Raw genomic sequence first — 15,173 nt, forward strand, 5'->3', positions numbered from 1 at the left:
GGTGATGGGTTCAAGTCCAAGGGAACCCTTATGTTTGAATTGATGGTGTTTGGAGAAGTTACAATCCTAAACATGGTTATAAGGTTCGGACATACGAATAAGGTTGGATTTAGTAGATAGATCGGGATCATGGGTTTGGGAGCTGGGTCTTTATCCTTTGTATATAAGATTCCAGTTGGTGGGTTCTTTAGCTACTATTTGCCAAGCAGAGATAGCTAGGTATCTGGATCACTTTTACTGGGACGTGAAGCTATCTCGGTGGGTACTGTATGGGACCTATGGGTTCCCATGCTTAGCAACATAAAAAACCCAAGTTTATACTATGTTTGGCTGACGAGTCTTAGAGTCGAAGGCATTCAAGTGCCTCTTTTTGAAGATGTCTTTCAGTTAATAGAATTGGGTGACGGAGGAGTGAATTGTTTTACAATTAATTGAAAAATATTTTTGCAATAACTTGAAATGAAGAAATCATTGCAATAACTTGATACCAATGATTTTTGCAATCTATTGCAACAAAAATTTAAAATTGATAGCTTATTGCAATGAAGTTTTCATTGCAATAACTTGATATAAATTACTTTTCAATCTATTAAAATGACAAACATGAAGATACAATGAAGATATCATTGCAATAATTTGATATAAACTATTTTACAATCTATTGTAATGACAAACATGAAATTATTTTCAATTACAATGAAGATATAGTTGCAATAATTTGATATGATTTATTTTTGTCAATTGTTTTCAGTGTATTGTAATAAGATTCGTGAAGTAATGGTCTATTATTATTATTATAAGATATTTGAAACAATAAATTTTTTATTGAAACAAAGCTATTATTAAAATATTTAGAGTTTATTGCAAAGGATTTTTTTTTTGTTGCAAAAACTTATTACCTTAGATTTTATTACAATAACTTGCATTAATAATTGCAATGAAGCGTGACGCTATCAAATATAACCATCAGTTTCAACAGAAATGGCAATTTTAGAGTTGCTTCATAAAGACAGAAACGACAATTATAGCCATTAGTTTCAACCAAGAATGAAGCATGACACCAATAGTGTGGTGAGCTTTATCTACGATGTGGAGCAAGTAATTTTTGTGGGAAAAGTCATTTCAGGCTTGAATGAAGGATTGGTGAGTACCTTGTTCCAATATGGATAGGTTCCCCACCAACAACCCAACATGTAATTTTGGACACTGGGAGTGACCTAATCTGGGTACAATGCTAACATGTTAGCAATGCTACAGCCAATCTGACCCAATTTTAGTCTCGACACAATCTTCCAGTTGCACTGAGATATCATGTGACTCTTTAGTTTTAATAAAAAAATTGGATTGTGATCATGCGGGACGTTGCTTATACCAGATATCATATAGTGATGGGTCCAAGTCCAAGGGAACCCTTATGTTCAAAACGACGGTGTTTGGGGAAGTTACAATCCTAAACATGGCTATAGGGTGCGGACATGCTAATAAGGTTGGATTTAGTAAATAGGTCGGGATCATAGGTTTGGGAGTTGGGTCCTTATCCTTTGTGTACAAGCTTCCAGTTGGTCGGTTCTTTAGCTACTGTTTGCCAAGCAGAGATAGCCAGGTATCTGGATCACTAGTACTTAGACGTGAAGCTATCTTGGTGAGTACTGTATGGGTTTCCATGCTTACAGCATAGAGAACTTAGATTTTTGTTATGTTTGGTTGACAAATCTTGGAGTCAGAGGCATTTAAGTGCCTATTTTTGAAGATGTCTTTCAATTAATAGAATTGAGTGATGGAGGAGTGAATTATTTTACAATGAATTATAATTTTTTTTTTTGCAATAACTTAAAATGAAGAAATCGTTGCAATAAATTGATACCAACTATTTTTGCAATCTATTGCAACAAAAATTTAGAATTGATAGCTTATTGCTATGAAGTTTTCATTTCAATAACTTGATAGAAATTATTTTACAATTTATTACAATAACAAACATGAAGCTACAATGAAGATATCATTGCAATAATTTGATATTAACTATTTTACAATCTTGGCGTGTGAGTGTATTCCCTTATCTCATCCCCCTTCCCCTATATATGTGTGTGTGTGTGTTTGTTTGTTTCTCAAAAAAAAAAAAAAAACTAGTTTACAATCTATTGCAATGACAAACATGAAACTATTATCTATTACAATGAAGATAAAGTTGCAATAATTTGATATGAATTATTTTTGTCAATTGTTTTCAATTTATTGCAACAAGATTCATGAAGTAATATCCTATTATTATTATTGGCCTTATCACACGTACTTCGCACGTGCAATGAGACTTTTTTATTTTTGGGTTTAGTAAAATAATGTTTAAAAGTGAAATAAAGATAGTATCTTAATTTTTAGGATTTTTCACTACGTGAGAGTTGATAAAAGTTTGAAAGTCTAAAAGTCAGGAAATTCTTAAAAAATAGTAAATTTCTATTTTAACCTATATGTGTTTTTAAATTTAAAATTATCTAACTAGAAGGTAGGGGTATTTTAGAGAGTTTAAGAATTTGTGTGAAGATTTTTTATTATGCAAAATGATGAATCCTAAATAGAGAATCCTCTTATTAGTAGTATAGATAAGATATTTAAAACAATAAATTTTTTACTACAACAATATATATATATATATATAAATATATATATTATTACAACAAAGTTGTTATTAAAATATTTGGAATTTATTGCAACAGAAATGTTTTTGTTACAAAAGCCTATTACAACAATTGTAATGACCTAATGTTATTACAACTTTTTTTTTTTCTGTAATAAACATTTTTCTTGCAGTGATTTTTTAATTTTGAATGTGCACTAAAAAAATACCAATTTGGATTTGAGAAAATTTTGATAAAAAAATCATATAAGAATTAATTGAATATTAAATAGGATCTCTTGATATATTTGTTACTAACACTATAAAAATTCATAAATAAGAAGAAATTAAACTAATTAAAAAGATTCAAAATATAATGAAATAATACAAAAAAAAAATTAACAAATAAAATAATTGTAATTATATCCAAATATATAATGTGACCATTCTTGATTAAATAAAAATGACTATATTCACTTCTAAATGTATATATCACTTACAAAATTTTATTTGCAATACTTGTTATAGTTGTTTTTGTAAAAAATAAATAATAAAAAATAAATAAAAATTGATAAACTGTTACTTGAAATCAATTGAAATAACAATATTATCAATTGGTAATGGATTATAACATAACAAAAAAGAAATAAATTAATAATTTTACATCCTGGGCCTCATATTGTATTAAGCCAACATACTGACACATGACACATGATACAACATAATTGGTAAGAATGAAAACTGGGGTAAACAAAAAGCACTATTGTACTACCCATAACGTCTATAGTACTAGTGAGCTGACCATGATTGCCAAGAACTGATTGCCTTTTTTTTGGGGCCATGAACTTGGTAATCAATCTGTCATGTTGATTGTCGTCTAAAATTCTCATTTGTGGTGTAAAAAAGAAATTAAGGCTATTTTTTCCAAGTTCCAAAGAAACACTGTTGCGTGCACATAGCCACATGAAAATATTTAAATAAATACACAAATAAAAATAAGTTATCTTATCTTCTAAACTTGATTGGGGTACTTTCTTACAGAGCCTAGGATTCTTGGAAAGATCAAAGCACTTCTAAGAGGAATTATATGAAATGATTTCTTATTGGACCTTTTAGTACACGGATGAGTGTGAGAGACAAATAGATGTCCACAATCTTAACCAAGGTGATTATGATTGATCAAAAGATAGTGTATGAGTAAAAAGTAAAACAATTCAGTATCTTGCAATAGTCCAATGGATTGGTCTATACTCTTTAGTAATTTTCAGACCTTACGGACGCTCCGTTTGTTTCAATGAAAAACTTTGTGTAAAGATAGTTTTTCTTATTTTCCAATGTTTGGTAGCATAAAAAAATATGAGTCAAAGGAAAACTATATTTGGTCAATATAAAAAGTATGACTTATTTTTAGAGATTGTTTTCCATTAAATTTTTTTAGAAAACAACTCTATCTCACAGCAAGCTAAATAAGGGAAGTTAAAAGGTTATTTTTCAACTTATTTAAAGTTGCTACCAAACATTAGAAAATGAGATAGTTTTATAGAAAATGTTTTTTAGAAAATGACTCATTTTCTAAAAAACATCATTATTGAAACAAACAAATATTGAGTTCAAATCACTTACTCTACTTTCTCAAAAAAAAGAGTCGCTTACTCTATATCTCGGAGTTATTTTATAGGATTTCTCTAATGAAATTAACTGTTTTGATTTATGAGATATTGAGTTGAAGTTGTTAAATTACCGATTATTCTAAAAGGTTAAACTAAGCTTAAACTATTAGGATATGATAAATTTAATTATTTGACTACATACTTTTCTCCTTAGGGCCTCATGTGTGGGCAGAAATTACTTTTAATAGGTGAGACCCAACATGTGAAAATTTAAATGGAAAGTAGAGCGAAGGAAATAAGGATTAAACTCAAGATTTCATACTCTGATACTATGTTAAATTGTCAATTGTTCCAAAAGTTTAAACTATTAGAATATAGTAAATTTAATTATTTAACCATATACTTCTAACACAAATCGCTTAATTCATATCTTAGAGTCATTTTAAGGGATTTTTTTTTTAAAATCTAATTACCCATTAGACACAAACAAAAAAAATTGAGAAAAAAAAAAATCAACTTGGCGACATGTGAACTCAAGCATGGAGGACGAAAATCTCACATTGTCATTTGTGAACATAGTAGAGTTTGGAGATCTTTGCTCATGTTTTTTATTGATCTATGGAGCTATCTGCTTGGGTGAAAGATATGTTAGGGAAATCAAGACCATTCAACCGTGCGTAGCAATAAAGTCATCATGGGCCAAAATGGGGTTTTGCCCCTTTTACCAAAAATTTCTAGCGTTTTTCCCTCTTTCTCAAACTATATAGGGATATGTCCCTATTTTGAAACTCGATAATGTGAGGCTCGATTTTCATATAAAACTCGATGGTCATATAGTTGAGTTAGTATGATCTTTTTGCCACGCTGGCAAAGTAAATGTGGCTATTTTCAAAAAAAAAAAAAAATGCTTGTGTATACATGCATAACTTGGTAACTAGAAAATCGAGTTTGCTTTAACAATTTGAAAACCTAACGTCTCACAACACCTGTTCACTCTCTCCCTCTACACTCTCCCTCGCTCTCTGCCATCACTCTTCCTCACTCTCTCCCACTCTCCATTAGTCTCACTCTCCCTATCCAGTCTCCCTCACCCTCTTCGATCAATAGTCGTTGCCAGAACCCTGGTGCTTCCGTTGAACGCTCACCATACCCACCACTGTTGATTACAGGTACATTGCTCTGTCATTGATTATTGTTTTGTGCTGCATTTGTTTTTTGGGAAGTGGATGATTATCAGTTTGACTAAATATAAATTCTTGGTGTCTGATGTAGACTAATGTGGGTTTTCTGAGTTAATTTTGATTTATTGGATTGGTTTAGTTTCATATAGTATGTTTTTTTAGATGAATATTTTTTGTGCTTTTTATACTGATACGACCCATGGTGCATTTTATTATTGAATGTTATTGAGTGCATTCAGTCTTGGTCTTTTTAATGCCTTGTATGCTAGTGTCTGTTTTTTGCCATGATTTTTTCAATGTGGGTTTTATCTTTTGAGTCAGTTTTGAGCTGATTGAGATTGGTTTTTGTATGAGAGTTTACACCTGGTTAGCAACTTGGGTATGTTTGGAACAAGAATACTAAGCAACAATCAGGTTGATGGTTTGGACCTTTTTTTGTTGTTGATAGTTTGTACGGATTTAGTTCGTGGTGCCAAGGACAAGCTCTTGAGGGTTAAAGGCCCAGTGAGAATCCCCACTAAGGTTCTGCACATCACCACTAGGAAGTCCCCTTGTGGTGAAGGTATATTTTCTATATCTTACTATAGGATTCAATTGATTGAATGCGGTCGTGATCCATATCATTAATTGTGAATTTTAGTTGGCATTTATGTGAATATAGGCTTGGAATTAGTCAAACCATGTTAAAATTTGTTCTCTTGAGTGATTGTTTTATTTTATTTTTATTCGTATGAAAGCGCTTTCAGTAGTCTTAAATCACAACAAATTGGTATCAAAGCTTAAAGTTTCGTTAAGTTCACCAAAAAATATGTTTAGTGCATAGTGGGGAGCTAGAGAGGGCTAAGGGGGTCATGGGCCCCCCTAGCTTTTTGAAAATTTCATTTCTAGCCGGCAAAATTCAAAATTTCACCGTAGCTAGATAATTTTGACATGGTTCGACATAGGAGTAGGAAAGGCACTATGAGGTTGGTATCAAAGCTTAAAGTTTCGTTAAGTTCACCAAAAAATATGTTTAGTGCATAGTGGGGAGCTAGAGAGGGCCAAGGGGGTCATGGGCCCCCCTAGCTTTTTGAAAATTTCATTTCTAGCCGGCAAAATTCAAAATTTCACCGTAGCTAGATAATTTTCACATGGTTCGACATAGGAGTAGGAAAGGCACTATGAGGTTGGGGTCAATACAATGGTAGGACATAAAAAAAATAGTTGAGTACTCCCTTATCCACACCCAAAAAAAAAAAAATGAGAAGAAAAAAATGAGAGAGAGGTAGTTGAGTACTCAATTACAAACTTAAGCTTTAAATTAAAAAACTTTAATCGTTTATTGAGCTTTTACTTTATTTAAATTATATATATATGAGGGAAGAATTTGAACTATAAGAGTGTTTGGTTTGAGTTGTTTTGACTTATATAACTTAAAACTCATCACTCAAAACTCAAAATTAGTGCAATCCACTGAATAACAACTTGTTTTGGTGAGTTTTTGGTGTTTGTTTTTGTAACTCATAGATCAATATTTTGAGATAGAGTAACAAAAACTAAGAGCAGGTCTGAGGGTATTTCCAATTTTTAAGAAATAAGTTTGATGGCATGTTTGTAATAATTGCAAGTGTGTGGGGCCCAAGTTAGGCTCCGGTCAAATCTTTGCTTAGTTCATTAGAAGCTTTTTTTTCTTCTTTGAGTTTACCTTCAGCTTCACAATTGTGTGAAAGTTTTTTCTTCTATGTGTGGGGCCCGATTTGTGTAGGTTGTGGGCTCCACCAATTTGTGATAAAGTTGAGTTATAGATTGAGAAACACAAATTGGGCATTTTTTCCAAACAAGAAGTTCTGAGTTTTGGGTTATAGATGAGATAGAGTGTTAGTATCCATTTAGTCGGGATGATGGAAAAGTGAAAAAAAAAAAAAAAAAAAAGAGGATAAAAAAGTGGGAGGATAAAAAAAATCTTAATTTCCCTCGTTTGTGTTTGATTGAGACGGTGGAAAAGTGGAGCTATGAATTTTGGGTTTTAAGATAGACTCAAAACAAACACCCTCATTGAGTTATTATTTGTTCTTAGTCAATTGAATATATGAAAAAGCTCATAAAAATTTGATATATAATATATATGTAATTAATAAATATTTATCAAATCAAAAAAATCAAATTAGAGAAAACTGAGGCTCATGTAGTTTGTGCAAACATATCCAAAATTGGAGCCATTTCCATTTTTTCCCTTTCGCTTTCTTGTTAACTGTTTGTTACATCTCCCATATGCACTAGAGTACTCAAGTTTCTTCAAGCTAGTTATTGGTTGTTTGGCCTTATCCAAAAAATAAACAAAAACACATGGACAGCACAACATGCTTCTCTTAAGATGTTCCCAATAATTCCTTCAATCTTGCTCACAATCACAAGTTAAACTATGTCTTGGGAAGGACCTCGTTGTTGTTGTTGGGGTTGAGATCTCGTTTTTGGTATCCTTTTTATAAGTAATAATTGTAAATATAGAGTCGATTATGACATATATTAATCATCCATTTTAAAAAAAAAAACAATTTATAGGGAATAGACAAATCTATCAAGAAAAGGCTACGAGTTCCTGAGGCACGGTCAGCCGAGTTACCTAGAGACAAACCTACCAACATACTTGCTCGTCTTGAATGGGAGAACAATCAAATGCAAAGGCGATTAAACCATTTTCATGCAATCCAAAAGGCTAGGAAACATCTATTAGGGAAGGCGCAAGAGCGAGTCATCAAGTTTATTAATGAAATTACTACTTTAGACGATGATAAAGATATTTCAGACTTTTTCAGATTCAAGCAATGATGATTTCCAAAAATTCCTACCTACGAAGATTAGACATTGTTGTTAATGTCTAGACATTCTGTGTAAGACGTAGTGTTGTTGTCAATGTCTAATAATGATGATTATGTATGTTCGACTAAAGCATGGAATGTATTAATGCATGATATGTGAGTCCCACCACCTATGGATGCATGTTAACAAATAATAGATAAGGAGACCAACATACAATTTCGTCTATGGTAACCACTTTTATTGTTTTTGCATTGCTGATTTGTTAATAAAAGCCTTCTAGAGTTATCAACATGACCATAAATGCTATATCATATTCTTAAACTAATTCTTCATAGTTTATCAAAACCAACTACTTGTAGTCGCTTCATTAGAGGGACAAAATAACAATATTCACTACCTCTCACAATTTTTTGATGAAGGATTTTGTGAGAGGTAGTTCACTACCTCTCACAAAATCCTTCATTTCACTAACCATCTAATAACAATCTAAGAAAAATAAGATATATAATTGATTATTTCTTGCTATGCTAAGATTCTCATTCTCTTGTGATTAAAATTTACTACAACAAACAACCAATATCACACCAATGTTTTAATTTTAAATATTATTCCTCCACGGAAGGCATAGACATTTGACCTTGTACCTCGCCACTCGAATCACATGCACATCGATCAGTACATGAATAGTGAATCAGCACATGCTATTTTCATTCTTTGACAGTGATTGAGTGGGATTTATTAAACTGGAATTATCAGAATGAGCATGGAAAGGGGGTCACAGCTTTTTTTCTTTTTCTTTTTTTACTTGCAAGTTGCAATAAGTAAGAGGTGGAGAATTTGTATCCAAATGTTCTGTTACGAGAGAACTAGGTAATACTAGCGATATACATATATTATCTTGTTAAGCTACAAAGCTCGTTGGCACAACAAATTTACCATCTTATTAGGTTTATTGTTTTGCTTCTTTCTCTTTTGTTTATTATAGTACATGTTTTTTATTCTCAAAAAAAAATTACATGGGGGCTCAAACAAGACCCATTCTTCTCTTCTTCTTTTTTGGTCCTAGCTAGCCCCATCTATTTCTAAAGCCCATTTCTCTTCTAGCGTGAGTAATTTATAGATGGCCCAAATCCAAGAACCAGCTCGATTTAAATGAAATCACTCCAAGACTGGCCTAACTTAAGTTCTTCATTTGAATTCTTAACAAATCCAATAGTAAAAATTAAAATACATAAATTTCATAATTAAATATACTAGTACTAATTACTAACTACTAACTATTAAGCTTTTACACGACATCTATTAACAAGCTACATAGGATAGGATGAGATAAAGGAACAGTATATTATACAATATAAAGTAAATAGTGAAATCCACTTCTCCATCTTTTTTTTTTTTTGTGCTGAATAATACTTATGATTAAAAGAAACAAAGAAAATTGCAAGAAGGAGGAAATAGTTTGAGCAAACTCCTCATAAAATCAGGGATAGAGATAATGGGAATTAATTAATGTTCCCACCACCCACCCCCCCCCCCCCCCCAAAAAACCAAAAAATCTAAAGACTCCTGACATTTTTACAGACTATTGAGGTAGTATAATTCTTACTAGTTTGCATCTGGGTCCACCACTTACATCACTTTTTCACTTACTAATAATCACAACTACAATTTGCAAAAAAATTTGTAGATCTAATATTTTTCTCCTTTTAAAGTCCATAATAAAATTTATAGATCTAATTTAAAAAAAAAATATATATAGACACACACACACACACACACACACAAGCCCAAAATATTAGGCCAACAACAAAAATTACCGATAGGCAATAGCAAAGCTAAAAAAAAATTGAGACTAATCAACTAATTTTACCAAAAACAAACAATTTAGCCCTTTAAAAAATTTTAAACAAAATAATTTTATCCTTATCAACAAAAGACACACTCTACATACATAAAAATAATAATAATAAAAAATAGAACCTTTTTTGGCTAAGCAGTATAGCTAAAAGCTGAAGTTACCACATGCAGCTGACAATAAAACCACCCCCTAACTCCAAGTCCTAGCTCTGTCCCTACCCGCATGATCACAATCCAAATTTTTATTGAGCCTGTCACAAACTAAAGAGTTGTTAAAGGGAAAATTTCAATGTTCCCAAGTAGAATATGGGGTAGCCAAGCCAAAACTCAACGATGGGCCCTTGAAATAAAGCCCAAAGGCTTTCGGTGTCGTGTAAGCCCGCCCAAGCAAGAGATGGAGGCTGCACTCTAACAAGAAGACAATAATAAAGCCTAATAAACACGTTACCGTTGTTAGTTTGTTATATTATTAGTCCTTTTACAGCATCATAATCTAAATCAGTCCTCTAGCAGTACGGTATTATCTCCAGCGGTAGGGTAATTTCATGTTAATAAGTGTGTTTACATGGTAAAAATCATATATTTTTCTTATTATTATTAAGTCAACATAAGGCAAAACTTCCATAGTATCCAAAACATTATACATTTCATCATAACAATAAAAAACAAGGATTAAAGGCTTCATAATTACAAATAAAAGAGGAAAAATAGGATTTAATGAAGGGAGAGAAAGCATGTCCAGCCGTGTGCATCGGTTGGTTAAGTTTGTCCCCTTAATCATGCACTTAAATGATTTTCCCTATGTAATGCCCTTTTAGTTTTTTAGTCAAACATGAGTGAGTTTGTGTCTTTCATAGAAGTAGCTTTAAGTGTTAGAAATGTATGTCTTTAATGAGAATGATTTTAATACGAAGTTTTTGTGCCTTTTAAGAGAAAGGCCTTAGTATTGATGTTCATATGCCTTCCATGAGAAATGGCTTTTGTAATGTGTTCTTGGAAGAGTATTTTGATACGTTTTGAGATGTGAAGAGATGGTAAGAAATAAATAAATATATATATATATATATATGGTGTTTGAAAATATATGAGAGGTATGTATATGTATTTTGTGAGGAATGTGTTTGTAAAGTATATGGAAGTGTAAGATAGATAATATGAAGGTTAAATATAGTAAATACATGAGATTATTTGTGTTATGGGTTATGTTGCTTTCTAAGAAGGGAGGTTTTGTATGAGAAATAAAGAATGAGATGGAGATGTGTTTTTGGGCAGCAAAAATGATGAAGTTTCAGAACAATGGAGTGTGGGAAAGACGGATAATGGATAATGGTGTGTTGTAATATGTGTATTGTGTTGTTATCTATGAAGAGGGGTTTTGTAAGAGAGATGGGGATGTAGGAAAATGTGTATGTAGCTGCAAAAATGAGTGAAGTTTCAGAACAATGGAGTGAGATGGATCCCTCCCTCTAGTGTGTAGCTTGACCCTCTTTATATAGAGTCAAGCTATGTAACTAGATCAGAACTTAGTTGAAGAGAAAATAGCAAATAAGGGAAAGTCCTTGACAATGTAAGTGATCTCATTAGAGGGATTTTGTTTTTTAGCCAAAAGAAGAAAAGCTAGAGACTTAAATGTTGCTAACACAGCTGGATGATGTCATATGAATGACATCTTTTGCTTAGAGGAAAATACTTGGCATTGAATTCATGGTTTAGCTAAAAAGGGTAAGATAATTTTTATAGGATCCTCTTTGTTTCTTCGGGTATGACAGCAAGCTGCTAAGATGAGCAAGTGATGTCATTTTCAGGACATGTATCAACCTGTTGGAGCTTCTGCAACTAAGCTGGAGCTGTTACAGCTTTTGCAGAAGCTGTTTGCAGCTTCCGCTGGAGCTGTTTCAGTTTCTGTAAAAGCTATTGCAGCTTCCGCTCGAGCTATTGCAGCTTGTGTAGAAGCTGCTGCAGCTTCCACTGGAGCTGTTATTGGTATTTTCGGCTAAGTTTCCTCTTTTGGAAAAATTATATGTTTAGTCCATATATAATTTTGGTAAGTAATAGACTAGTTGGTTGATATTTGTTGAAGTTTTAAAGATGTAATTATGGTTTTTTTTTTTTGGTATTTTAACCAAATCTTGGAGTAAAGAGAGCATCTAATGCTAGATATGAGATACTAATATATATTTAGCCATGTACTTGGAATTAATTTATATGAAATTAATAATATAATTAATATGGAATGATATAATTATATTTTAAAACTTATATTATATGATGGACGTTAATTTTTATGTAAAGAGCATGGGGAGTTTTATCATTTTAAGTGTTATGTGATATGAGAGGCTTACCAAACGTTACCTATTGCACACTGACCCGTCAAAGTTCAGGGAATTGGGGAAGACATGCCAAGTAACATACTTTCCTTTATCAACTTTGAGCCACTAGAGTTTTACTAAACATACTTCTTAGCCCTCCAAACCACGACTCCCAAAATTCCCTCGATGAGACTCATGAGCTTGGATCATGAGCCAAAAATGAGATGATGTGCTATGAACTTAAACCATGGGCTTTGACGCCTTTTTTGTGTAAATATGGGCTATTTTGGGCTTTAGAAGATATTTTCCCAAAATCCATGATAGTGTTGACATGGTGCGGGCCGCCAATGAAAGGAAGCCATGTGGTGTGAAAAATTTGTCCTCAACAAGAGTCATACGGTATTTTAGTGTAATTGGAAGATCGCGCCGAGACTAAAATTGGGTCGGATTGGTTGTAGCATTGCTAACATGTTGGCATTGTACCCAGATTAGGTCACTCCCAGTGTCCATGATTACATATTAGGTTGTTGGTAGGGAACATATCCATATTGGAACAAGGTACTCACACATTCCTTCATTCAAGCCTGAAATAATTTCTTCTCAAAAACTACTTGCTCTACACCGTAGATAAAGCTTACCACCCTGTTGGCGTTATGGTTCATTCTTTGTTGAAACTGATGGCTATAATTGTTGTTTCTGTCTTAATGAAGCAACTCTATAATTGCCATTTTTGTTGAAATTGATGGTTATATTTATTAGCACCACGCTTCATTGCAATTATTGATGTGAGTTATTGTAATAAAAATTTGAGGTAACAAGTTTTTGCAACAAAAAATAGTTCCGTTGCAATAAACTCCAAATATTTTAATAATAACTTTGTTGCAATAATATATATTTTTGTAATAAAAAATTTATTGTTTCAAATATCTTATAATGATGATGATAATAATAATAATAATAATTGTAGGGTCACAATTTGCGCCCAAACCCAATAAAAATAGGGGAATAAGCCCAAACAACCCTATAAAATGAAATTTGTAGAGAGTGGGCTTGAAACCTAGTTTTTAGTGGTATTGGATAACAAAAATGATGGGCTAGATCACCACATCACATATAATGAACAGTTTATGTAACTGAAATTCTCCTCGGACACAAGCCGAGGAAGATTTGTATTATCTTTCCTTCTCAAGATGGATTACAATTATGGATGTTGGTGTGTCCAATGTTTTCTCCCTCTTTTCTCCAATCCCCCTTCTAAATGCCTTTCTTTTCCTTTTTATATCCTCCTCTTCCTTCTTTCCATCTTCCACGTATGAATCTGATCGTTGATCAAGATACTTGTCTCATCAGCCCCTTCCTAAAGTCTTCAGACAATAACTATAAGGCTGATCATCACTATTCAGATGTCACTTTCTCATTAATGAGGCCAGAGATTTAGGTACAGAGCATTCAATGCGGTGGTAACAGCTTTCTCTAAGATATTTCCCATCTGTTCTTCCTCCTTGTGCCCTTGTGAAACATATTTTCATCCCCAAGACCTTCTAAAATATTATTCTAATCACCATGGCTTCCCGTCTGACCTTCACTTCACTTAGTCGAGGAGATGCCCCTCCTCGGACTATTTCCACTAGCCTCTCTCACAACAGTTTACTCGTGGGCTTTTAAGTTTGATATTATTATTATCACTAAACCCTCCTCAGACAAGTAAATACCCTCGGATTAGGCCCAAGGCCCAAGAACATGCCCTGGACCCTTTGTCCTCACAATAATAATAATAATAATAATAGACAATTATTTCACAAATCTTATCGCAATAAATTGAAAACAATTGACAAAAATAATTCATATCAAATTATTGCAACTATATCTTCATTGTAATTAATAATAATTTCATGTTTTTCATTGTAATAGATTATAAAATAGTTGATACCAAGTTATTACAATGATATCTTCATTGTATCTTCATGTTTGTTATTTTAATAGATTCTAAAATAATTTATATCAAGTTATTGCAATGATGAAAACTTTATTGCAATGAAAACTTCATTGCAATAAGCTATTAATTCAAAATTTTTTGTTGCAATAGATTGCAAAAATCATTGGTATTAAATTATTGCAATGATTTCTTCATTTTAAGTTATTGCAACAATTTTTTTCAATTAATTGTAAAATAAAGAGTCACATGGTATAAGCAACACCCACATGATCATAATTCAAATTTTATTAAGTCTATCACAAACTAAAGAGTCACATGATATCTCAGTGTAACTAGAAGATTGTGCCGGGACTAAAATTGGTTCAAATTGGCTGTAGAATTGCTAACATGTTGGCATTGTACCCAGATTTGGTCACTTCCAATGTACATGATTACATGTTAGGTTGTTGGCAGGGAACCTATACATATCGAAATGAGGTACTCACCAATTTCATCATTTAAATAGGAAATAACTTCTCCCTTAAAAGTTACTTGCTCCACATGGTAGATAAGGCTCGCCACCCTTTTGGCGGGTCCAAATCTTCTGTCTTACTTTTCCTGCTCCATTCTATACTCCACAAATATAAATATACCATATGTCCACCTATTTAATTAAATGCTAAATTTATGTCTTTCCTAATTTCAATAACCTAAAAAAAAAAAAAAACAACCATCGCATTCTCACTGCCAATCCCACCACCACCACCCTTTGCCAGCCACCACTATCAAGAGCTCTGACACCATCAATGCCGTCGTAAGAAGTAATAAGAACTGATAAATAATTTGCTTGTCTTGCCCACGGGCTACTGAAATTAAAATTTGCCATTT

General features: G+C 32.5%; 1 pseudogene; it reads left to right on the plus strand.

Moving 5' to 3' along the window:
* The first annotated feature begins 981 nt into the window (after positions 1 to 981).
* Positions 982 to 12,058, plus strand: LOC142606582 (protein ASPARTIC PROTEASE IN GUARD CELL 2-like; annotated as a pseudogene).
* Positions 12,059 to 15,173: the final 3,115 nt, after the last annotated feature.

The sequence above is a fragment of the Castanea sativa genome, chromosome 8 (assembly GCF_040712315.1).
Source record: "Castanea sativa cultivar Marrone di Chiusa Pesio chromosome 8, ASM4071231v1".
In the NCBI taxonomy this organism is placed as follows: Eukaryota; Viridiplantae; Streptophyta; class Magnoliopsida; order Fagales; family Fagaceae; genus Castanea; species Castanea sativa.